The sequence below is a fragment of the Grammomys surdaster genome, unplaced genomic scaffold, assembly GCF_004785775.1.
Source record: "Grammomys surdaster isolate TR1022 unplaced genomic scaffold, NIH_TR_1.0 150, whole genome shotgun sequence".
In the NCBI taxonomy this organism is placed as follows: domain Eukaryota; kingdom Metazoa; phylum Chordata; class Mammalia; order Rodentia; family Muridae; genus Grammomys; species Grammomys surdaster.
The window spans coordinates 20469852-20492547 of record NW_021604608.1 but is presented as its reverse complement, the minus strand read 5'-3'; the positions used below and the strand labels follow the sequence as shown (position 1 = coordinate 20492547).

The following is a 22696-nucleotide window of genomic DNA, read 5'->3' as shown; positions in this document are numbered from 1 at the left end:
TGATATTTATTTATCTTCACAGTGTAGCTCCATTTCTTCATACAGCTCAGGTGTTGTTAGAAACCTCTTCAGGAGTGCTTGTGTAGCAAACCTGGGCATCAGAGTGGTGGTGTTTCAGTAGCTATGGAAACTGCCCATGGAGTAGCTGAGGTTCCCACCAACCACTTGCAGTGAGCTAGCAGCACTGGGGCAATCGGGTATCTCTAAGAACTCCGGTGTTGTTGGAGAGACGGCTCAGTGGTCAAGTAGCTGTTCTTCTCCAGGACCTGGGTTTGCTCTGCAGCACCCAGGTGGTGACTCACAAGCATCTGTGACTGTCATCCAGGAGATCCTTGTCCTCTTCTGGCCTCTGATGATACCAGACACACCTATGGTGCACATGCACGCAGCCAAAGCACCCGTAGACATGAAATAAACATAAATAAATCTTTAAAAACATAATTAAAACCCAGAAGTAAAATGAGCCACTCTCACAAAGAACATCACCAGGGTAACATGTACCTGGGTGCTGTAGAGGGAGTCGGACACACTGTGGCCAATGCCTGTGGGAGCCGAGGGTGGATTTCTATATTTTTAAACTTTAACATTTTAAGTGATTATGTAAGTATCTATGTAATCTCTATTTTATCTCTTGGCCCTTAAAACTTAAATAATCTGTGATCTTGCTGGCAGACAGGGATTCCCTGCCCCTTCTGTAAGAGAAAGCTGAAAAGCAAGTACCACAGTTGATCTACTTTTTGCCTTGGTAGAATCTGACATTTTTTTTTTATCTTGGCCCAGAAAAATGTTACTTTCACATGGTCCACCCAAAAATGTTGTGAGGGGAGATTCTTCTGTAACCACCAAAATGGTTACATTTCTGTTGCTTGGGCTCTGGGGAAAGCAGAAGAAATAAATCCATACGGGAGACTCATGTTTGAAGGCATGCTCTTTTTCCCACCGTCTGGGACCAAACACACTACCTGCCAGGGATGTGACTTTCTAGAGTGTACTATAGACTCTGAGTTCCACAGGCCTGCGCTGCCCATGACTTTTAAGGAAACACTTCTTTCTCTCCTGATAAGTTTCTTACCAATTGCTCTCCTGAAGAACATTGCCCCTCCCTCTTTTTTTACTGGGCCACAAGTGTCTAGCTGGCCTCTGAGTGGAGCTGGCTTCCAATTGCTCCAAGGAGTCTGCTAAAATGGTCACTTGCATCTGTTTGTGATGGAAGGAGAGTAAGTGGTCCCTTTTCCAGGGTTGTATGTCACCCGGAACCGCCCTTCTTTGAGCAGTTCTAGTCAGTGGCTCTCACTTTGTTTCTATCTCTGTCTTCTTCTTCTTCTTTTTTTTTCTGTCATCAGTTCTTAGTGTTGTCTCTCAGTAGCCTCCTGTGTGGTTTCTTTCCCATTCTCTCCCTCCCTCCTTTGTTTCTTGCTTATCCAGATTACTCCGTGAGGTTTGCTGGTGGAGATCTGCCGCCTAGCTTCTAGGAGCCCTCAGACTCAGAGGCTCTTTCTGGTCTCACAAAAGACAAGGAAACTAAGATAACTCGAGCCCCCAGTGCCAGGCCTGTCTTCTCAGAAGGGGTCATACTGCTCCCTGTATAGTATTTCACAGAAAACAACCAAAATATCTCTTCTGTTTATAATTTTATCATCAAGTGTGATCAGAATAACGGCCAAGGGTTGGCAGTACACACTGCTATATTTTTGGTTGTTTTCTGAGGCTCTTGTGTTGAATTGGAGTTTTTATTTCCTTTCTGTTCGGGGATCTGCCTTTCCTCAGGATCTTTTTACACGGGAGGGTGCTTCTCTGTAATGGGATGTGGAATGGTATCCTCTGAGCTCCAGAATAAGAACTGAAGTCAGCACAGCTGGCCTTTCCTTATTTTAAAAAAACCGTTCTTTGTGCTTGTTCTTAAGACCACAGTTTGAAAATATTCCAGAAATTGCTAATGTATTTGCATCATAGTTTATTATTGTTTATGTCCAAACGTCTCTCCTATTGCACGACTGAAGCCACCACTGTAGCTGGACACAGGCCCTGAACTTTTGGATACTTACCCATCTGCAGGCCCTGAAATCCCTCTGCCTTCAAAATTGATCATAGAAGGCAAGTTAATCCTTCTGGGGGAATGTCTCTGCTCAGGCCACACCCCTGCTGAAAGGCTTCGGGCTTTCTCATCAGTCCAAAAGTCACCCTTTTATACTTGTATCAGCTATATTTTCTTTCTCTCTTTATCTTTAATACCCATTCCTCATAATTAACAGCTAAAATCTTATACCTGGCTTGGGACTTCCCTTTGTAGTAATGTACCTACTTTTTGTCCTTTGGTCATTGTGTTGGCACTCATTCTGTGCCCTCCCTGGAATGACGATCTGATTTCCATAACCTGCTAGCACCCTGCTCTCTTTAGGATACAGAAGAGTGACCGTGTCTTTTTTCTGGGAGCTTCATGGTTTCTCCCCTGAAAGTACAGATTCCTATAGTTCCACTTAAGAGGCTTGATCCCTCTAGAAACTGGTGCCCTGATTTCTTCTTGTTTGGGATGGATGTGTATACTTTTTTTGGACCTTGACACAAAATACTCATTACCTCCTCTCTTCTGAGACCAAGGATAGTGTTTTACCATAACACGTGCCCTGAATAAGGGTTCCACAAAGAAAATGAAAACCATAAAGAGAGAATAAGAAGTTCACAATGCTACAACCCAAAAGATAACTTTTAAACACTTTGTTGGATTCTTTGCCCAGTGAGTAGAGCATGTAGAGATGTTTCCTTACTAGCTGTGTCTTTGCTGACATCAGTGGAATCATTTTGTGATGCTTGTGCAACAAAGTATCATTTTTGCTTTTTACTCGGAGAACACATTTTATCTCTAAGCTTCATCCTTCACCCTATAAGTCTCCTTTTAACCAGTTCATTTACTTTCCTAGTGGTCCAGAACCTCCCGGGTCAGAGATCGTGATTATGGGTAGTGCTGAGTTCCCTGCTGTGGAGGGAGAAACTTTCACCGGATTAGGCCAGGCTTCTAAATTGATTTCTACATCCATGCTTTGATCTCAGCTCCCAGTTGAAAAGCATCACCTAGATACCTGAAAATACTGAAGGGCAAGCTTGTGTAGAACTGGGGTTCTCAGGCAAGGAATCTGTTCTCTGCTCAGCCTGGCTTTGAGGGAACATTTGGATTTTGGCAAAACCCAGAAAACTTAGCACCATGTTCAAGGTTGATAGCAGCAGCCAAGTGGGTCTTAATGACTGAAAGGCCAAGACAAGATATGGTCCCCAAGCAGGGGACCTTGCTAAGGCAGTGTGCCCTGTGCATGAGTCAGCTACAGAGAATTGTGAAGATCAGAAAGGCTTGGGATCCCTGGGGAAGCTCATGGTTTTAGTATTAAGATTCCACGCATGAGTGAGTGTGTGAGTTGGGAGAGGTTAAAGACAACAAAACTTAAATGACAGCAACATTTATTATCGCTGTGTTTTGGGGCCAGTTTGTTTTCTAAAAAGAAATAGAAGTTGTAAAGTAAAAGATTTTCCACACACACACAAAAAAATCAGTATCTGAGTGTGAAATTGTTCAGCTGAAAGCTTTACTTGCACACATGCCAAGAACTTACTGGGTCTGTGCAGGTGCTATTAGTGGTGTGTGTCCCTCCCAGCTCCAGCATCTTCCTGTGGGTCCATCTCACTGTAGAAAAGAGAGACAGGGCTATCCCCCAGCTGATCCTGTTAACTGTTTGAATAACCTTTATTTCCTCCTATTTTCCTAAAACTGAGTATTTTAGTTAGCATCCTATTGCTACGAAGAGATAACACAGCCATGGTGATTCTCGTAAAGGAAAGCATTTAATTAAGGCTGGCTTATGTTTCAGAGGTTTACTTGATTATCATCATGAAGGGAAGTATGGCAGCAGCGGGCAGGCAGACACAGTGCTGGACAGGCAGCTGAGATCTCAGTTCTACATCTGGATCTGCAGACAGCAGGAAGAGAGAGTGACACTGGGGCTGACTTGAGCATCTGAATCCTGGAAGCTGGCTCCTAGTGACACATTTCCTCCAACAAGGCCACACCTACTCCCCAGTTCTAATTCTTTCAAATAATGCCATTCACTATGAGCCGGTGGGGCCCATTTTCATGCAAATTGCCACACCTAGGCTTCACACTCTCCTACCCCTCCACCCCCATCCAACAGCCCAGAATTGGTCCCTTTAGGTGTGTGTGGTCCCACATGAGAAAATGTCACTTTTGGATATGTATTGAAAGTGTGTCTGGTTTTCATTATTTCTGGTGTATCTTAGTTTGACAGTTCAAGTCGATCTTTGAAGAGACAAGTGGTCTGACTGTCTATGTTTCAGCAGGTTAGGGAAGTAAAATATAGGACAGATTCCTTGAGCTGACGTTCTAGGGCAGCATCTTTTCAAGGTGGGAGAGGTTCTCCCTGGGAGGTGTGGCCTTTAGTCCCAACACTGTATCTCTCTATCTTACAGCGAGGTGATCAATTTGTGTTACCCAGCTTGAGTATCACTTTTGACATTTGTAAGCTGAGGAACTGGACTGGCTGTCAGGAAGAAAGCACTGGCTCCAAAATTCTACCATTTTTGCTTTCCAAAGAAACATGCACATGAAATTTGGCTCTAGGGAAAACCAAGTCAGAGCTAGCAAATCTACTCAAGACAGAACTGAGGCTATTAATAGCCAATGTCTTAGTCAGGGTTACTGTTGCTATGATGAATGACCAAAAGCAAGTTAGGGAGGAAAGAAATTTATTTGGCTTACACTTCCATATTCCTGTTCTTTATTGAAGAAAGTCAGGGCAGAAACTCAAACAGGGCAGGAACCTGGAGGCAGGAGCTGATGCAGAGGCCATGGGGAGATGCTGCATACTGGCTTGCTTTCCCTGGCTTGCTCAGCCTTTCTTATAGAACACAGGATCACAGGCCAGGGATAGCAAATTAACTAGGCCCTCCAACATGAATCACTAATTATGAAAATGCCCTATAGGCTTGGCTATATATAGCTCAATCTTTTGGAGACATTTTCACAACTGAGGCTGCCTCCTCTCCAAAGACTCTAGCTAGCTTGTGTCAAGTTGACATAAAACCAGCCAGCAAGGCTAGTAAGTAGTATTTAACCTGGGGATTTTAACTGCTTAAAATAACTGCAAATAGGCCAAGACAAAGACCATTTAAAGGAAAGAGATCACAGTCAAGTACATATAATGGCAATGGCAGTTAACAGAAACAGTAAATGCTCTTACACAGTAGTGCCTTTGTTTGCTAAACACATGGATCTACATCCATTTCCTGGTGCAATTGTACACATGCTTCTGATAGCAGAGATTCAGAGAAACCATTCTGAATGTGATCAGAGACTAGGACCTGACCCATAATCCAAGCTCATTAGAGAAATGCTGGGCCACCCAGTGGGCACCTGAACTTGCACAGCCACAGGAAGGGGGGCTTGTTCTGTGTGCCCCTCCTTCCCCACATCTTTCAGGGCCTTTGGTTCCACAGCCTCGCTTGTGTTCAGGAGACAGCCCTTTATCTGAATTCCTCATCTCTCTCCTGATTATTTCCCAGATGCCCTTCTCTGCACACCGGGAGGTCATCTGCATGTCCTGCTGTGTTTTATTTGGGGTTTTCTTTATAGCTCTCAAGGATGTATCACAAAAGCCTCCCTTTCTGCTCTAGTGTTTCTTATTGCTGCTCTCCCAAATTGCTGCACATTTAATGGCATAAAACAACAAGCCATATTCTCTTACTATTTTGGAGACTAGAAGTTTACAAGAGCCACAGGGTTCACAGGCCATAGTGTGAGTAGGGTGGGCTCCTCGTGGGAACTCCAGAGAGTGCACAGCTTTGACTTGACTCCCTGTTGATAATGGCCGCTCATGCTCTTTGAACCTGATAGAACTGCCTCCCTTAGCGTCAAGGAGGATCAAGCCAACCCTGGCTTACATTCCTTTCTCCCTTGGTAGTCAGATCTTGGTCTTTTAAAGACAGTTGTGGCTGTGAGTTAGGGTCTAAGATAATCCAGAGTACTTCCTCTTCTGAAGCCTTTAAACACAAGAGTTTGTGGGGCCATGCAAAGCAACATTCACATCCTGTGTTTGAGGAAGTAGACATCCAGAGACAGAGGCAATATTCATCCATCTTTCTTCCTTGCCTCAATCCTTTCCTTTGCTTATACTACTTAGAAGCAAATTATATAAGTTTATTATATAAATCAAATATTTGTAATTTTCCACATGAATGCTTGTATACAGACATACCTAGGAAAATTATAGACCCCTGCTCACAAATGACCCTGTTGGAATTGGTATGGTTACCCAACCAGAAGGGTTAGACTTTCTGTTGCTTCATAAGGTGAACAGGCAAGTGTACAGTAAAAGCAAGTCTGAGGCTCCAGACATTGTTTTGTTGACACATGTCCTTTTGGAGCAAACTCTGTGTGTTAGCTGAGCTGCTATAGCCACTGACCAATTGTCTTCTAGGTCATGAATTCTCTTTGACTGTTTCTAGTGCATTATTGAAGTTGCACCTTTCACAGGATACAATTCGTCCACATATTGTTTATCCTCTTAAAATACAAAGTTTATAGGTATTTAATATGTTTACAACACTGTGTGGCCAGCACCATTGTGGAATTCTGGGATATTTTTTACACTAAAAGATATGAACTCACCACAATTGGCAGTGGGTATCATTCACACTCCTCCTCTTCTTTCTACAAAATCACACATCTGTCTTATCCCAGTGGATTTGCCTTGCTTACCATGTTATATAAATGGAATTACGTCTGTAAATGGTTGTCACATAGAGTCGTATTTTCAGCGTGTTGCATCCCACTCTTTAACATTGCCAAACAATTAGCAGTTAATAGACATGAAGCATTTGTTACCCATTTATTGGTCACGGGCATTTGAGTTACTTCTACTTTTTGTCACAATGAATAACGTAATTGTGACATTTCTCTATGGTTTTTCATGTAATACATGTGTTCATTTCTCTCAGGCTTTATCTGAGATGGTGAGTGCTGCTTTGCTCTGCTTAGCGTTCTGAGGAGCTGCTCAAGAGTCTTCGAGAATAATTGGCCCATTTTGTGATCATGGTGGCCTATGGGCTCCTATTTCTTTACTTTCTTTCCACCCTGTTACTCTGTGTGTGTGTGTTAGTTATAACCATTCTACCAAGGCCTTACTGTAGAAATCATTTGCATTTCTCTAATAACAATGTTGGTTGTTATCTTTTTTTTTTATCTGTTTTTTTTTTGGTGCTCACTTTGGAAAATACTCAAATCCCTATTTCTTTGCAAACTTGGGCTATTTGTTGTTAACACTGTAGGGATTCTGTTTGTTGGCTCGCAGACTCTCCCCAGTCCCCTGTCTTCCTGTAGACGTTTTTTCACCCCTGTGAGTAAAGTACAGCAGTTTGGAATTTTGGTGGTGCACAATTTATTTGCCATCTCCCCACCTCTCCCCCCAACCCCGCTGTGTTTCTGTTTTTATAAGATGACTAAGAAATCATTACCAAGCTATTGGAGATTGACCCACAGACTTCTTTTTTCCTCAGAATTTTATATTTTTAGCTCTTGCAATTAAGTTTCATTAATTAGTGTTAAGTTTGGACGTAAGCCTGTGTTGTTGTCTGAGTTTACTGTTTGGTATTCGTTGAAACAGACTTCCTTGAGGACCAGTTTGGCTCTCTACAGAGAACCCTGGTGGACTTTGACAGGAAGTGTGCTTTCTCACTAGGTCATTTGGGACCCTTTTAAAGCATAATTTTCTTCCAGACAGAAACTCATTTTCTATTTATTTCAGCTGTCTTTAATTTCTCTCACTGGTATCTTGTAGTTTGCAGTATACAGCTTGCTCTCCTGTCGACAAGATTTCTTCCTAAATATTTTTGATGCCATTGTAAATGATAGGACACTTTTCTCTCTCTCTCTCTGTTTAATGTACTTTTTTGTGTGTGTCTGCCAGTATATGTGCATTTGTGTGTGAGTGTGCGTATCCGTCTGTACTGTACATGGCATGCATGTATGTACACCACGTATGTAAATACATGGAGCCAGTTGGCCATCCACAGGCCTAGTTTCCTTGGGAGCCATCTGCATTTCTTGACACAGACTCTCCGGGAACTAGGGGCTTGCTGATTCAGCTAGGCTTCCTGGCCAGTGAGGTTCGGGATTCTCCCCGCCCCTCAGCGTTGGGATCATAGGCACGCAGCACACACAGTGCCTGGCTTTTGTATGGGTGCTGGGGATCAAATTCCAGGCCTTGGGCTTGTACAGCAAACACTTTACTGACTGAGCTACATCCCAAGCCCTGGATTTTAAATTATTTATTGTAGTATTTGGAAATGATTTTTTATATGTTGGCCTTGGAGAGCCATTTAATTGTTCAGTTAAGTGAATGCATATTTATCTTCTTTATATTTTTAACTTTTTGTAGACTGATATACTATTTCTAGGTTAATTTGTTACGCGCATTGGCTGTGCCTTATAGTAGTTTGGTTTCTTTTCTTTTTTTGGGGGGGGGAGATAATTTTGTAATATTTATGTACAGAAAACTTAGTGTACATTTAACCCAGTTTAGTTCTTTAGCCTTTGCCCTTTCCAGCTTGGCAATGCGAGCCACAGACTTAGGACCCAAGACATTGCCTCCCCAGTGATGGCGGATCTTGTCATATCATTATAATTGGTTCTAATAGCTTCCACCAGCTTAGCCAGAGCACCCTTGTCTTCCAAGTTAACCTGTGTGAAGGCAACAGTGGTGCATGTCTTCCTGTGGACCAGGTGCCTCAGCCTGGCCTTTCCCTTGATGATGCAGTAGGGCACCTCCATCTTTCTGCACAGGGCAGGCAGGAAAACCACCAGCTCAATGGGGTCTACATCCTGGGCAATCACTACCTGTTGAGCCTTCTTGTTCTCCACCAAGGTGGTGACTGTATTGACTCCTGCTCTGGGGACAGATGGTCTCTTAGTTGGGATGTCCCCTTTGCCAGCAGCATTCTTCTCAGCACAGGCCAGTAGCCTTTGCTTCTTCTCTTGCTTTGTCTCTGGCCTGTACTTGTGGGCAAGCTTACGCAGCTGAGTAGCTGTTTGCCTGGCCAGGGCCTGGTGAACTGGTTAACAGCAGGAGGTACTTTGAGCCGATTATAGAGCATGTGTGTTTATAATAACATTAATGTGTAAAACATAGAAACAGCTCATAATTCTTCATGTATATTGTTTTCATCTTGTGAAATAGTTACTGCTGTCGTCCGTCAACATCAATCAATATCGTCAATATACAAAGAAACTGAGGCACAGAGACAGTAAACAAGTTGTTTAAGATATACAGAAAATGGTAGAGATAAAATTTGAATGTAGCTCTACAGTCTCTGTTGTGAACCACGGTGAGCCGCTTCCTATAGATGGGAGAAGACTGAGACGTTGGAAGGGCAAACGTTCCAAGGCCAGGATCTGGTGGGTGATGCTATACAAAAGCCAGGCACTGTGTGTGCTGCGTGCCACCCCTGCTTCCTGGTCCATAGATGTGTGAAGGGGTGAGGAATTCCCACTGTCACAGAGCTGTCTGCCACGGTAGACGGTGCTCCTCAATCCAGGACCCAAAATAAGCCCATTCTCCGTTATGTGACTTGTCAGATATTTGTTTAAAGCCATAAGAACAATAACTAAAGCAGGCTGTTTTCTGGGGACTGTGTCACCAGAGAAATTAGAGGTGAAGCCTGTCAAGCAAGTCCTGGATGGTGAGTATGGGCTCGATTCTGGAGCTGGAGAATTGAGAAGGATAGAGAAGGCCTGAAGTGGTGGAGAATGGACATTAAACAGACTCCCAGCCGAAAGCATTATGGATCATGGTCAATAGTATAGAACAACTAGATAGACGGTTACAGGGGCCATATAATGTTGGGTGGCTATGGTTGGTATTACCGAAGGATGTTATCAAGAGACCAGAAGCATGGGTAAAGAGCACATTCTGAGCAGAACTGTGGAAAGCTTTGTCTTAGCTGAAGAAACTGAGAGTGAGTGAGTTCAGGGCTTGGGATGGGGCAAGGTGGCCAGAGCAGAGTGTGCATAGTGGGTGGGCAGGTGAACTTGGAAAAGGTACCTGAGCAATGGGACTCAAGGATCTCTCTGGGGAGTGTTGGATGTTTCCCAAGAGCGGTGAGAAGGCACTGAAGGTCAGTGAGGCGTGGGGCTTGATGCAATGGGAGATGCAGGATGCTGATCACATGTGGACCTGTGTGATTGGAAAGGGGCAGGACGGGATGGGAACTGAGCATCACTGGATAGCACCTTCAGAGGAGAACTGAGCATCTCTGGGACAGCACCTTTCAGTGGAGAACTGAACATCTCTGGGAGCATCACTGGGCGTCTTCCCTGCCTAACATCCTAAGCATCCGCGCTGCAGCTCACATGCCTTCACTGTGAGGCATGAGGAGCCTGGCCCCAAGCAAAGCCTCCTAGTGCTCAGGTTGTGTCTGGGTTCACAGCAGCAAGACTTCATGCCCTTGGTAGCCATTTGACTGACAGTTTATGCCTGTTCGTGTATGCAGAGGAAAACCAGACCATGTGAGCTCAAAGATTTAACTACTCCCCTTCCAGTTCCTATTGTTGTTGTTGTTATTGGCATTGATACTTACACCATATTGTTTTCTGTGTAGTAGTGGCTCTGATACAATACCTGGAAATACTGATTGCTTTCTTTGTTGGAGGCTTCTCTTCTTTCCAAAATGGAGCCTCAAAACAGGGACACATTGAATTGCTCACTCAGTGCCCATAACCTGTTCCATTTTCAAACAAAAACTTGGCTGAATTGAGACTGGCACATTTGTGAGCCTGGCAATAGATAGTCTAAGCAACATAATAACCCCAAGGCCTAGTTTCCCAGAATTCCCTGTAATGAACACAGGTAATGATTTGATTCTAACCATTAAGACCCTAGAATAAGTAAGTCCATTAGGATGAGGGTGGGGCTTCAGACAAAGTGTTTAGCGTCATGACAAATTAGCCAGTCAGTGTTGGTTTTCCCTTCTTTTTTTATCTTTGGATGCTGATGAGGTGACTGAATCAGAGCAGCCATCCTGTCTCCATGAGGAGGATAGGAAAAACGGGAAGGAAAAGAGCCTTAGAGAAATGGCTGCCCTGACATCGTTGCTATCTGGCCATCCCCAGCAGTCTGGAACATTCCAACTCCTTATTTGTTGAATCTGTTCTTAGATAGGTAGTTTTCTGGTACCTAAAACCAAACAATGTTAGATGGAGTACATTGAAAGCTGTTATGAGCCTTTCCTACGTGCTGTGGTGGATTCACAAATGTCGGTGATCTTCAGGGTGACCTTTAGCCTGCTAGAAAACAACCTCTGAAAGGAGAGTTTAAGACCTTGTATTGAAAGTGTTCGCAGTTGGGAGTGATGAGTTATGGACTTAGAAATGTAATTTTCAGAATAAATGAAGTAATGTGTATGAACTCTTTTTAGCAAGTCCTGCCAAGCTACTATTCACGGGCGGTATCTTCTTAGAGCCTTTTTTTTTTTTAATGGCAGTCTAGGTTTCTGGTGGAGTACATTGTGGGTGTTTATAGCTATGGTGGAAATGATAGCTACACTCAGGGTAATAGCATAAATAGTCTGATTTCTTGAAAATGTGGAGCTCCTACAGGCTTTATTGGATTTCAGGGTAATGGTGTTATTAAATTCTCTACCTCTTTCCAAAATATATTGTGGCTGGGTTCCAAGCTGGTGACTTAGAGAAATTTGAGGCTCTATACATTTATGGGAGAATTTTTTTTTTTTTATCATCTTGGGATGCTCAATTGCTCGGGTGGAGTAAAGAAAATAATTGGATTTTCTTCTGTATCATGTCAGACTTTGCATGCCTCATACAGATGTGGAAGGTAAAAATGGTCGTGGACACGCCTCATGGAGAAAGGCTTGAAATGAAAATTATGTGCTCCATTGGGGAGCACAGGAAACACACTGTAAAGAGAACTCGACTCGGAACGTCATCTAAGAAAACTCCTACTTTTCAGTCATAGCCTCGTAATTTGAGAACTAGAAGGATTTAGGTGGTTCGCTGAAAAAGGAAAGACTTGGGGTTACTTTCTGCACTTTCTTACTTCTTTGTTTTGTAATTATTTCTTTTGGGGGGGGATTAGAATGCAATTACGTCGCTTCCCCCTTCTCTCTCCTCCTCCGAGCTCTCCCTTGCTGTCTTTCAAATTCGTGACGTCATTTTTTCATTAATGTATTCTATAGTCATATATGTATTTACATAGCCACTCCTAACTCTATGAAGCAACCTGTTCAGTCTGTATAATGTTTCCTGTATGTGTATGTTTTCAGGGATGAGCATTGGTGTTGGATAAACAGTCAGTGCTCTTCCCTGGGAAGACTGTTTCTCCTCCTCGAAGCATTCCTTAGTTGCCTGTAGTTCTTTGTGTAGGGTGAGGCCTCCATGACTTCCACCATCCATGTAAGCATGTGTGCTGTCCCTGATCAGTTCATATTTAGGCAGCCGTGTAAGCGAGAAACTTGATGGATATAGTTTCTGACATTCCGAGGAGAGCATTTCAAAGAACTGGAACCCAGAACTCCAAGGCACAGCCACGTGTTTGGACTGCCTCCTTTTTCCCATGGAAAGTTGATTTCTTGCAGCCCCATGGCACTTTTGGACAGGATTACAGAAACCAGTGGGCTCACCTCAGTACATTCTTGGGGGTTCATGATGCTTTTGTCAGGGAATACTGGAGAGCAAACTCAGGAACTAGGAGGTGCTTCACAGATCCCATAAGAGGCTGTCCAGCCCAAACACAAAAAACATAGACCCGTGCAAGTAGGAAGCGTTCAGCGGTTCCCAGGAGGGCTGGGTGTCAGGTCAGGAGCCTTGTAGGAACCAAGTGGTAGAAAACAGATTATGTGGGTACACACTAGGGGTGAACTGCAGTGAATTGGTTAGTTTGGCCAGATTGAGCTGGCACTGAGGTGTTCTTAAGAGCTCATTATGGTTTTTGTTTTTTAAGTTGGTAGGTGGAAACTCTTAAAATAACTTAAGATGTGAAGATGGTGACAGTTTATTATATTATTATTATTTTAAAAACTAAAATACAATTACATGAATTTCCCCCTTACCTTTCCTCATTCTAACCTCTCCCATATATCTTCCCTTGCTCCCTCTTGAATTCATGGACTCATTTTCCTTCATAATTATTGTTACACACACACACACACACACACACACACACACACAGTTCATTTAGTGTTACATGTATGTTACATGTAGTTTTAGTTCTGACCACTTGGTATTGGATAGCCAACTCGGGGCCCCTCTTCCCCGGAGACTTTCTCCTGCTCTTCACATCCTTGCCTGTAGTCCTTTGTCTAGGGGTGTGAGATGTCCCCTGCCATATGAGCATATCTGTAGGTGTTTGTCTTTGTTAGGTCTTGTTTGGAAGCCATATTGTTGAGGTGTCACAGGTGAAGCTTCTCTGTCATTTCTAGGAGACTTTCCTGGTCCTTTAGCGATTGCAGTCTTTCCTCCACTTCTTCCAGAATGTTCCCTGATTCTTAGGTACAGGGATTGTGTTGTAGATATATTTTGTGTTTGTAGATGCATTTTGACTGGTAGGGGTTTCTATACTGGTCTTCAGCTGCTACAAAGAGAAATTTCCTAGATGAGGGGTGACAGGATAAGTATTTGGAATGTGGTTAGGAATTAGGCTCAATTAGGCTCAATTTATAAATTTATGGTGGTAGGTTCCCCTCTAAAATTCATGACCTTACAGTCTTTAGGTAGTTGCCTAGGCTTGCAATAGCAGACATGATTTTCTTCCTGTTGAATGTGCCTTAAGCCTCATTAGAGAGCTTTTGGTTACCACCTAGAGATGGTGTTACTGTGATAGGGACATCACGTCATGCTGGTTGTTAGCACAAAGAATTCACTGTGTATTGCCACTGCTTTGAGTGCTTTATACATGCTGGCCTGTCTAACTCCCACACAAGCCTTAAGTGTTAGGTACTCTGCACAGTGAAATTTTCAGGAGGGTTGCTATGCCCCCTTGCTCCCAAATAACTGCAGGGCATTGCTGTACCCTCTCGGGCCAGTTTTAGCTCCTGAGTGAATGACACAGAGATCTATGATATTTTATTAATTAGCTGTTGGCACTATGCTGGGCAGGTTCTAAGCTATTCTAACCCTCTAAGGCTGCTAGTACCTAGAAAAATATCCTGCTCCTTGCCAATCTGGTCATGCCCTGTCTCGATCTGGTCCATGTGTGCCCTCATGGCAACTCTCTTATCTCTTAGCGGGAAATCTTTCTGGTCCTACCACATGCTCTCTCTGCCCCCACTTCTCTCCTTGTGGTCCTCCTCCTACCTCTCTCTACCTGGGACTCTTGGCTGGGATTGGGAAGTCTAGCCTTCCTATCTCCTCTGACTGAATCAGCTCTTTTTTCTTTCATTTTTTTTATTGGTTACTTTATTTATTTACATTTCAAATGTTATCCCCCTTCCCAGTTTCCCTTCCACAAGCCCCTCCTCCCTCTCCCCTGCCTTTGTGAGGGTTTTCCCCTACCCACCCACCGACTCCTACCTCAGTGCCCTAGCATTTTCCTCTGTCTTGGGTCATCAAGCCTCCACAGGACCAAAGGGCCTCCCCTCCCATTGATGCTAGAGAAGGCAATCTTCTGCTACATATTCAGCTGGAGCCATGGGTACCCCATTATGTATTCTTTGGTTGGTGGTTTAGTCCCTGGGAGCTTTGGGTGGGGTCGGATTTATATTGTTGTTCTTCCTATGGGGTTGCAAATCCCTTCGTTTCCTTCAGTCCTTTCTCTAACTCCTCCATTGGGGAACCCGTGCTCAGTCCAATGTTTGACTGTGCACATCCACATCTGTATTGGTCCAGCTCTGGCAGAGCCCCTCAGATGACAGCTGTATCAGGCTCCTATCAGTAAGCACTTCTTGGCATCAGCAATAGTGTCTGGGTTTGGTTTCAGAAGATAGGATGGATTCCTAGGTGGGACAGTCTCTGAATGGCCTTTCCTTCAGTTTCTGCTCTACTCTTTGTTCCTGCATTTCCTTTTGACAGGAGAAATTCTGGATTAATATTTTTGAGGTGGGTGGGTGGCCCCCTCCCTCAACTTGGGGCTGTGAATCAGTTCTTTATTGACCAATCAGAAAGAGAGAGAGAAGAATGTTACAGAACACTGAGACAGGTGATGCTTCATAGAAATAACAATACCAAAGTACGGTCCTACACTCTACTCTCTGCAAGTACAATCAGAAAAGACAACCTTTGCACAGTGCACAAAAAGATTACCCCTACACCCTGCACTTTCTAGGGAGGAAGGTGAGGTTAGACAACACCCAGAAAGTAGTGAGATGGAGATCAGGAGAGACAGTGTGCCTCCCCCCACCCCAAGGTGAGCTCGTGGTGGTCTGGTGTGTGTGTGTGTGTGTGTGTGTGTGTGTGTGTGTGTGTATGTGTGTGTACGGCGGTGATGGAAGAGTCAGGACTGTGCAGGTGGGGGTGGGGCAGACAGCAAGGGGAGAAAGCATCACAGGTTTCCCTGGGTATCAGCGACATCTCACCTAGATCTGAATGGTGACAGTGGAGGTGACAGCAGGGACACTCAACTCATAGCTTTGTGGGACAGATTGATGGTGTCCGGTCTCTGATCAGTCGTGAGGTCTTAGGACTGTTGGGGTGACAGATGGCTGGGATGTGATTTGGTTCCTTTCCCCTACCCCCCCACCCCCACCCCCCACCCCTGCAGTTGACTTAGGATAGTAGTAAATGAGATACATTGGGAGGGTGGTTGGATTAGTTACTTTTTTCGTCACTGTGACCAAATACCTGATAGAAAGCAAGAGCTTCAGCTAATAGGATTTATTTTGGCTCACAGTACACAAAGGCATTGAAAGCAAGTAGCTCGGTGGAAGGGCCAGTATGAGGTGGCTGTGTGCGACAGCTTGACTGATGGAGACACAGAGAGCTGGATTCAAAGCTAGGCTGAGCTGTCACCCCTAGTGGCCAACCTTCCCACTAGGTCCAGTGACCCCAAAGGTTCTTGCACCCCAGAACCAGCTGAGGACCAACAGTTGGAACACGAGTCTGTGGAGGACCTTTCAAACTGAAAGAGTTTTTAAAGAACCCCATTTTTACACTTTGTGATCAACCAGCACAGGGTCCTAACCCCGAGAATTTTGGGGGAAACCATCGAGAAAGAAGCATCCCAAGTGGAAGTTCTTTAAGCTGACAGACTTTCCTAAGCTCCTTCACCTCAGTGTCATCTGCGGCCTGTTGGAGTCTCTGCAGCCTTTTTAGACAGCTGTAAATGGGACACCTAGACAGCAGCTCACCTTCCACCATGAGAAGCTGAAGAAGGTGAGAAGGAAGAGGAAGTGAGGTCACACCTCAGGGGACACCTGTGTGTACACACAGATGGAGGCCAGAGGTTAGCTGCAAGTATCATTCCCTAGAAGCCGTGCAGCTTGTATTTTGAGAAAGGTCCTTCTTGGGACCTAGGCAAGCTGGCAAGCTGGGACCAGATGGCAAGGCTGGGTGGTCAGCAGGTTCCAGGGAGCCTCCTTCACCTCCCCAGTATACACACTATAAGCCCACCCCACCTTCCCCGGCCTTTTCTGTAGATACTGCTGATTGAACTCAGGTGCCCATGGTTGTGTGCAAAGTGCTTTACTCACCGAGTTACTTCCCCAGCCCCTTGGCTAGAGGCCACATGAGGAAAAACCATGGTGGCCCGAGGCGGGGGAAGATCTTACAGTTTCCCTGTGCACACATACTCCATGCTGGGACAAACTCCTGTTCTTCCTGGATCCTTAGCCCAGGTCAGAACTAAAAGTATTTTCTTTCTTCCTGCTTCCCTAATCCATGTGTCCCCTCAAAGCTCAATCTCAGACAAAGGACTGAGAAGGATCAGCTGATACCTTTGTGCAAAAGACTCCAAAGTTCACTGAAGGGGACTAGAAAACATAGGGGTTTCAATTTGGGTTTGTATTTCGTTCCTATTTCTCTAGAGCAGTTTCTTCTCCTCCCCCCCCCCTTCCCTGCTTCCTTCCCCTCCACTAGCATTTCTTTTTTCCCTTATCAGGCGTTTCTGGGTGCTTGAGATTGGTCAGTGTGATGACACTTATTTTCGCCTTCAGTTATGACATCCAGTCATGATGTCATAGGGAAAGATGGCACTGTCAAGTTCCACACATACCATGGAACTGACCCAGCTGCACAGTGCTCTGGGCTCAGCTACGTGGGGAACATGAAAGGAACTAACCTGTTGTCAGCTCCCTTTAGAATCTCTGGAAAAGCAATTTTCAATGCTTGTTTTGATCCTGTTCTGTCACCAATAGAACGTCTGGCATAAGTTCCTTATGTCCCATGTGTTTGATAGAGATGGGATATTTATTTCAGAACAGATGTATGACACGGAGCCAAGCATATCTCACATCTTGCTGTCTTCTCGGTAAAAAAATTGTGAGCAGTACCTGGGACCAATGCACAGGGAATTCTAAGCATTGCCTTCCGTTGCTTTATATGTGTGTTTGTTGCTTTATATGTGTGTTTATTCTGTTGCTACATAGTAGCCATGCAAAGTAAGTGTTGCTTTTGTTCCAGATGATTACTCACGGTCAGGAAGTTTGAGACAGAATAGTTTCATCACCTCCTAATATTTGGCTCTTGATTTCATAGACATCACCTTGTTTCTAAATGAAGTGGATCAGGAAGATCCAGGTGGTAGATACGTAGAAAGCTTTAGCACGATGCCTGGTAAATTAGCCCAGCTGTGATAACGGGGTTTAGAGACCATTCTCTCCTGTCCAAGTTCTGACCAGGTCCACTCCTACTTAGCGTCTGCAGTCAGATGAGAGCGAGTGTGTTCAGGGTGGTATGACGGTAGACATTCCTGTCATTATAAAAATCCCCAGGTGTCTTCTAAGCCATTGTGGTAGCATCAGGATTGGTTGAACACGCTAGTGTGTTGGAGTTTCACTGCCAGTTTGTGAAGGTAGAATAGATTTGGTTTTAATGGAGAATGACTGGGGAAATAATGAAGTAATGATAGAAGCTTCAGGAAAGCCAGGCTGTGGTGATGCATGGTTTTAATCCCAGCACTCAGGAGGCAGAGGCAGGAGGATCTCTGAGTTTGAGGCCAGCCTGGTCTACAGAGTGAGTTCTAGGCTGTTTGGGGCTGTATGGTGAGACCCTGTGTCTCCTTCTAGCCCCCTTTCCAAAGAAAAGAAGCTTCAGGACTTTGATAGTGTGAGGGTAATAGGTGTGACCAGGAGACGACCAGAGAGTGGGTCTGGGAGACAGCTGTGTGGCTATGTGAGGTGGCCCAGGAGCGGGTCCCCAGTGTTATTGTTATGCCACACTGTTATCCAGAAGCAATGGTCAGAGAGTTCTTCTCTGCAGGTGGGACCTGCACCTCACTCCCCTGATGTTGGAACCTTCATCTCACTGAAGCTGAGCACCCTTCTCTATAAAACGACCAAGGTGGGGTAGGTACCTCCACTAGCGTTTGTGTGAGAATCAAGACCATGCTCAGCTCTTGTTCGGCCCACAGAAATGTCCTCAGCAATATGAGTTTTCTCATACTGCCTGGTCCCTGTCCCCTGGTTTGAAGTTGGAAACTGAGGCCCAGCAGGCAGGGCAGAAATGATGATGTTCAGAGACAGCATCTCTGGGTGAAATTTCTCCGGGACCCTAAATAGCCCTGGGTCTTGTTTTAGTCGAGAATTTCAGCATGGAATCCCTGGGGTACTCTGAGGTACACTATGTGTGTGTGTGGGGGGGTGCATGTGTATACACATGAGTCAATGTTATAGATCTACCCCTCCCCAGCCTTACTTTTGAGACATTTTCTCTCAGTAAACTGGGAGCTCATCTTGGCTGGGGTGACCACTGCATTTTCAATGTTCCTCCTGACTCCCATTCCACACCCCAGTGTTGTGGTACAGAGTCTTCAGGCTCTGTGATTGTGCCAGGGATCAGAACTCAGGCCCTCATACTTGTGTGTCAAGCTCTGTACACACTGAGCCATCTCCCAAGTTCTTGTCTCTCCCTCAGAAAGATGAGAGGTCATCCTAGAGCAATCTGTTTCTTTATTGGGTCCCAGACACCCTGACCCATTTCCTTTCCCCCCACACTGAGATTTTTCACTTCTGCCAGTTGGAACTCTATAAGGAAAGTGCATTTGAGACCAAGAGATTTTATACTTAAGGCCTATGTCATCTCTCTGGAGACTTTCCTTATTTACTCTCAGCACCGAAAGCAGTATAGGTGAGTGGAGAGCAGGTTTTGCCAAGAGAAATTAGCAGATGACAAAAGTAAAGACAGTTCACAAAGAAGTTCAGGGAACTGGTTGTCAGGAGTATGGGTAGGGTTGTGTGCTGGGGCAGGTGCTTAGCCTGTGCAATGCCTTGGTCCCCAGCATGGGGTGGTGGGGGAGACGGAGAGGGAGGCACCAGCTCCCACCTGTCCTGGCTCACCACCCATTCCTCCTTTACAATGTTACGTTGTCCTCAGTGTCCTCTCCCATATCTACTGACAGTCTGCTAAGGCATCCCAGGCTCTCCAGGAGCCTGGTCCCTTGTGCAGGTTTGTCTGTTTGAGGGAGGATTTCATTGAAGACCTACTGGGCTCATGAGAAATATGAGATCCTTCAAAACCTCTAGCCTTCTGTTCACTCATATGGAATCAAGGTTCATACAAAAGATACAAAAGTAGAAAGATCGTCTGAGAAGAAGAAGGGTACCAGTAGATAGGGCAAGTGGAACCGTGTCACCAGACAAAAACTGGGAATGTTGAGCAGATTCAGAAACTCCAGTATTTCTCGTATCTGAGAATGGTAGGAGTTTCATCTACCCCTGACCCAGTTCCTGGCCTGGAGCACATAACCATGAAACATCACCTGAGGATCATGACAGCTAGTAGCACAGAGTTCTCCATACTGATGAGGTATCTGGATGAGCAGGCCCCAAGGCGTTAGCGAACAAGCTTCCCTTCCTGGACATTTCTTCCTGCAAAAGGTATTTAATCTCTGGTCCACCCTGAATAAGTGGTTACATACCCATTTTCCATGAAGAATGAGTAAAGTTTCGGACAAACAAGGTCAATCAAGAACTGCCTCCGCAGGGGAAGCTTTCTCATACAGAGCCATTCTGCCTAAGTCTCCTGAAGAAGGCCCCTCTGCCCTCTGGACATGAACACTCACCCCCTGAGCTAAGCCTCCCAGGAGTTTAGGAACTCCTGCCTCCTCTGCTTCAGCCTGCCATTCTCACCCAGGCAGGGGCCCCAATCCTAGGCTGTGTTCCGACACCCCCACACCTGATGGCAGAGAGGATGGAATGCAGCCCAGCACTCTCCCCTTTTGTCTGCCCAAATGGAGTTCACATACCCCAGCAAGGGTGAAATGGAGTATAGAACCACACCACTGGGAGCAGGGAGCAGAGACAGCAAGGAGAAAAATGGTTAAAATGGATGATTTACATGTATGGTAATGTCATCACAAAATGCAATATTCTTTTTATAATTCATATATGCTAGTAAGGAAGAGAAATTAAAACACAAAACTTGCGTTCTGTTCAGAGAAATTAGTGTCATTTTTTTTTTTTCTGTTTTCTACCTTGCTCTTGTCTGGGGCAGATCTGTTGGGTACCATCCAGTCACACTGCCTGGGTATCCCAGTGGCATGTTTCTGGTGTCTTGGAGTGTCAGCTTTACAAAGAGACATGCTTCCTTTGTTCTGTGAACTGTTGCAGGCTGGGGGAGTCACTTGTGAGTGTTGCCACATTGTCCCTCCAGGGCTCTTTGCCGTTTGAATGGCTCTGCTCACAAGAAATCCTGTTGACCTGCTTTCTGAGCCACACAGTTACATCTGTCAAACGGAGCACGGGAAGCAGATGGTGGCTGTGTGTTCTGTAGTCAGGTTCACCTCTGGTTTCTCCAGACTTTCCATTAATGAATAAAAGCCACGTGTGATGGAGGAAGCGGGCAGAACAAAAAGGGGGAGTGCCTTCTTCAGTTTTTAAAGCATATAAGGTGTGTGCATGTATAGTTTTAAGTACAGACTTGCCTCTTCTTGGTTAGCTCTTAAAATGAGTTAAATAACTGGCATGGTGGTGCACATTTGTTAACTGTGGCACATAGGAAGCTGAGGCAAGGGAATGGTCATGACTTTGAGTCTAGTGCAGGCTATATAGTTAAACCTTGTCCTCCCCCTCCAAAAAAAAAAAAAAAGTAAAGAAAAGCAAAACTGAAATAACTTGTTATTAATTTTAAAGTGCATTCCTAGTCTCTGTGTAAAACATTATGTAAGTTGAGAGTGCCTGAAGCATTAGGAAATGATTGTCTAAAGCTTTTCAAGTTTTTCTAGTCATTCTTTTAGCAAATCTTAATCGAGAACCTGCCATGTGCCGGCTACTAGGAATATATTGATACACATAGCCTGTGACTTCATGGTGAGAAGAGACAGTAGAAAGATAGTTTGAATTACAAGTAGTGGAATGTTATAAAAGTACAGTGGTGTACCACTAAGGGTGGTAAAATGTCATCTGTAACCACAGCACTGTGAAGACAGAGATAGGAGGATTACAAATTCAAGACACATGAAAAGAATTTGTCTTTACAAGCCTCCATTTAAACTTAGTATTAAAAGTATAGCGGTAGGGCTGGAAGAAGGTTCAGTGGTTAAGAACATTGCCTGCTTTTCTAGAAGACTCACGTTCAGTTCCCAGAACCCAGACATCCAAGGACTCATACATGAGTACCTGCACGCATGTGCAAACTCACACCTATGCATACTAAATAGTCAAAAATATTAAAAATACATCCTAAAGATAACTGAATAAAGCTAGCTTAGCATGTCCCTGAAGATAATAAAAATACTCTGAAAATATATGCTCCAAACAAAAATCAATAATACAACAATGTATTATTTCAGAAGAAGATGAAATTTACTATGACTCTGTGAAAAAGTCAAGCAGTAGGTTGTTCCTCTGAACTCTTCCTAAGGAACTGCCTAAACAGTGAGCTTTGGACCACCAGTGTTGTCAGTAAGAAGAGCCTGAAACAGCTCTGGTATCAGGAATTCTATCACAGCCTGTTAGGGCATATCAAACCCAGGCTGCTGCTGCTGGAAAACTAAGAGTTGAGTGTTTAAATCCACAAGATGTTGGTGACATGGATCAAAATATATCTTGTTTACCTTCAGTGGTTGCTGGAGACACCGTAGGTTGTCTTGAGAGGAGGAAAGAGTGGAGGACTTGCCTGGCTCATTAGTTGAATCACTGTTGGAAAACCAGGTACTATATGAGGAGGCAAATGCCCTGAGCCATTTCTACACAGAAAGTGGAGACTGGATGAGCAAAGGGAAAAGCAGTCTGGAGATCCACGCATCAACCAACAATGGTGACTTAACCTGAGAAATGAGTGGAAACTGGATGTCATGTTTCCCGAGGGAACACCACGCCTCCAACTGGGCTGGATCTCAGATGTTCTAAGCCTCTAACTCTAGCTGCCTGTGGAGGGAACTCAGAGGGCGAGGGGACATGTCAAACATGCATCAGCAAGTCACTACTGTGGAGACTCAGTTCCTATGACCCAGTCTTCAATGAAAACATGGTCATGAAACACAAAGGATGGGAGAAGGGTATGGACTAACTATTATTTAACATACATCAGATTTTT

General features: G+C 44.6%; 1 protein-coding gene across 15 annotated transcripts in view; it reads left to right on the top strand.

Annotated features, from left to right (window-relative positions):
• Positions 1-22696, top strand: part of Apbb2 (amyloid beta precursor protein binding family B member 2) — a 333919-nt gene that overhangs the window by 132073 nt on the left and 179150 nt on the right. Inside the window, exon 1 of one of the 15 annotated variants that reach the window (XM_028765355.1) lies at positions 18497-18507. The exons of the other annotated variants lie outside the window; for them this stretch is intronic. The gene's annotated coding sequence lies outside the window, so the exon portion shown is untranslated. Of the gene's footprint in view, positions 1-18496; positions 18508-22696 lie in introns of those variants that run through there. 15 annotated transcript variants of the gene reach the window in all.